The sequence below is a fragment of the Petaurus breviceps genome, unplaced genomic scaffold (assembly GCF_028583685.1).
Source record: "Petaurus breviceps papuanus isolate PSGF00001 unplaced genomic scaffold, PetGlider_PUasm1.0 38, whole genome shotgun sequence".
NCBI classification, from domain to species: domain Eukaryota; kingdom Metazoa; phylum Chordata; class Mammalia; order Diprotodontia; family Petauridae; genus Petaurus; species Petaurus breviceps.
Genome location: NW_027186304.1, coordinates 78,226,852 through 78,230,197, shown reverse-complemented (window position 1 = coordinate 78,230,197; position 3,346 = coordinate 78,226,852). Strand labels below are relative to the sequence as shown.

General features: G+C 46.3%; 1 pseudogene; it reads right to left on the bottom strand.

Moving 5' to 3' along the window:
- Positions 1 to 1,048: 1,048 nt before the first annotated feature.
- On the bottom strand, positions 1,049 to 2,910 carry LOC138170618 (actin, cytoplasmic 1 pseudogene; annotated as a pseudogene).
- Positions 2,911 to 3,346: the final 436 nt, after the last annotated feature.

Here is a 3,346-nt window from a genome sequence, read left to right as displayed (position 1 = left end):
GGACAGGCCGGCAGACCAGCAGGAATCAGCCAGCGCAGCACTCTGGGAGCTGCATCAGCAGCAGCTGTGGCCGTTTCCAGAATTATCAACACATAGATGTGAAGGACAAAGTGAGAGGTCAGTGCAATCTGGACTTTGGGACCCAGTAAGTGGGAGTGTGTCGGTTTTTGCCCCCCATGCCACTGAGAGCCCGGCACAGCCAGCCATTGCCACATGGCAGCTTCAGCTCCTGGCCTGCAAAGTATAGGGGGACCAAGCAACCAGTCTGAGGGGTAATTGCTCTTGCTTTAACCTGCTTGGATCTGGATGGCAGTCTAGGGTGGAAGTTCTGGGGTGTATGTCCAGCTTGCCAGAGCGTGTGGAGACCTCAGAGAGGGCACCCATCTAATACCTCCAGCAGCTGAGAAAACCCCAGCATTTGGGACAAAAGCTCTCCTGTCTGGTGGCAGAGTCCTACTGTGGCAAAAAGCCCAGGGTTCAAGTGACTGAGGGGCGACATGACCAGGCAAAGGAAACAAACCAGACAGAAGATTCCAACATTACACTCCTATTTTGGGGACAAAAAGGAGCAAAGCATGGAACAGGAGAAAGACAGTGAAGTCAGAACTCCGGCACCAAAAGCTTCAAAGGAAAATACGAGCTGGTTACAGGCCATAGAGGACCTTAAGAAGCAGATAAGAGAAGTGGAGGAAAAACCAGGAAGAGAAATGAGAACAATGCAAGAAAATTATGAAATGAGAGTCAACAGCCTGACTGAGGAAAATAATACCTTAAAAAACAGACTGACTCAAATGGCAAAGGAGGCTCAAAAAGGCAATGAGGAGAAGAATGCCTTAAAAAGCCAAATTTGCCAGATGGAAAAAGAGTCTCAAAAGCTCAATGAGAAGAATCATTGCTTCAGAATTAGATTGGATAAAATGGAAGCTAATGACTTTATGAGAAATCAAGATGCTGTTAAACAGATCCAAACAAATGAAAGAATAGAAGGCAATGTGAAATATCTCATGGGAAAAACCACTGACCTGTAAAATAGATCCAGGAGAGATAATTTTTTTTTTCTTTAACATGTGCACTTTTATTTGAACTGGTCTTAAGTCAGTGTACAGGTAAAGCTCCTCCCCTCCCCCAAGTACTGGCACCAATTTCAAAACTTGCAGGGAGACTAGAAAAGTCCTCATTCACATCTATGTTGGGGGCAGGGAGGGAATTTAGGGAGCCATTCCATATGGCTGACAATTAAAAAATAAAAGGAACAAGTATTAAGGCGGAAGATACAAAAAGTTTTTTTTAAGGATTACATAATTTACACTTAAAGCCATACTAGTACCTCCCCCCTCCCCCTCCCCCTTGGGATCTGTTACATCGCTCCTCAACAGCCTTCACAGAGGCCTGGAACTGTCACAATGCATTAGACGATATTTGGAATGACTATTAAAAAAAAACCAAATGTACCACCAGAGTCCTGAAGACGCCCTGGAGAACTTTGGGGATGTTTGCCCTCCAACATACCTAGACTGCTCATCATCTTCACCGTTCCAGTTTTTAAATCCTGAGTCAAGCGCCAAAAAAAACCAAAACAAAACACAAAAACAAATAAAGCCATGCCAATCTCATCTCTTTTTTTTGGCAATTATCATGTCATCATCATGTCATACCCTTTGACAAAAAAAAACAAACAACACAAACAGTCCATTTAGAAGCATTTGCGGTGGACAGTGGAGGGCCCAGATTCATCATAGTCCTGCTTGCTGATCCACATCTGCTGGAAGGTGGAGAGAGACGCCAGGATGGAGTATTTGCGCTCAGGCGGGGCAATGATCTTGATTTTCATTGTGCTGGGAGCTAGGGCTGTAACCTCCTTCTGCATCCTATCAGCAATGCCTGGGTACATGGTGGTACCACCTGACAACATGGTGTTGGCATACAAATCCTTACAGATGTCAACATCACACTTCATGATTGAGTTGAAGGTAGTTTCATGGATTCCACAGGATTCCATACCTAAGAAAGATGGTTAGAAGAGAGCTTCTGGACACCGGAACCTCTCGTTGCCAATGGTGAAAACCTGACCATCAGAGAGCTCATAGCTCTTTTCCAGAGAGGAGCTGGATGCAGCAGTGGCCATCTCCTGCTCAAAGTCTAGGGCGACATAACACAGCTTCTCCTTGATGTCACGCACGATTTCCCTCTCAGCTGTGGTGGTGAAACTGTACCCTCTCTTGGTCAGGATCTTCATGAGGTAGTCCATCAGATCACAGCCAGCCAGATCCAGACGGAGGATGGCGTGGGGAAGGGCATAACCTTCATAGATGGGCACAGTGTGGGTCACACCATCACCGGAGTCCATCACAATACCAGTGGTACGACCAGAGGCATACAGGGACAGCACCTCCTGGATGGCAATGTACATGGCTGGGGTATTGAAGGTCTCAAACATAATCTGAGTCATCTTTTCTCTGTTGGCTTTGGGGTTCAGGGGGGCTTCTGTGAGCAGCACAGGTGCTCTTCAGGGGCCACATGGAGCTCGTTGTAGAAAGTATGATGCCAGATCTTCTCCATGTCATACCAGTTGGTGACAATACCATGTTCAATGGGGTACTTCAGGGTCAGAATACCTCTCTTGCTCTGAGCCTCATCCCCCACATAGCTGTCTTTCTGGCCCATACCCACCATCACACCCTGATGTCTGGGGCGCCCAACAGTGCAAGGGAAGACAGCCCAAGGGGCATCGTCTCCTGCAAAGCCAGCTTTGCACATTCCAGAGCCATTGTCAACAATGAGAGCAGCAATATCATCATCCATGGCGAACTTTGAAGTGGCAAGTTTAAACCCTTAAGAGGAGAGAGGAGGTGGTGCCGCACCTGGAGGCAGGGGGGAGGCTAGTGTATGCTGGGTGGAAGAGCTCACAGCAGGAGAGATAATTTTAAAATTATTGGACTACCTGAAAGCCATGATCAAAGTAAGAACCTAGAAATCATCCTCCAGGAAGTTCTCAAAGAAAACTGCCCTGATGTTTTAGAACCAGAAGGCAAAATAGAGGTTGAAAGAATCCACCGATCACCTCCTGAAAAAGATCCCAAAAAGAAAACTCCTAGCAATATCATAGCCAGGTTCTGGAATTCCCAGATTAAGGAGAGAATATTACAAGCAGCCAGGAAGAAACAATTTGAATATTGTGAAAATACAATCAGGATAACCCAGGATCTGGCAGCTTCTACACTGAGTGATTGAAGGGCTTGGATATGGTATTCTGGAGGGCAAAGGATCTGGGATTAAAACCAAGAGTCACCTGCCCAGCAAAACTGAGTATCATGTTTCAGGAGAAAATATGGTCATTCAGTGGAGT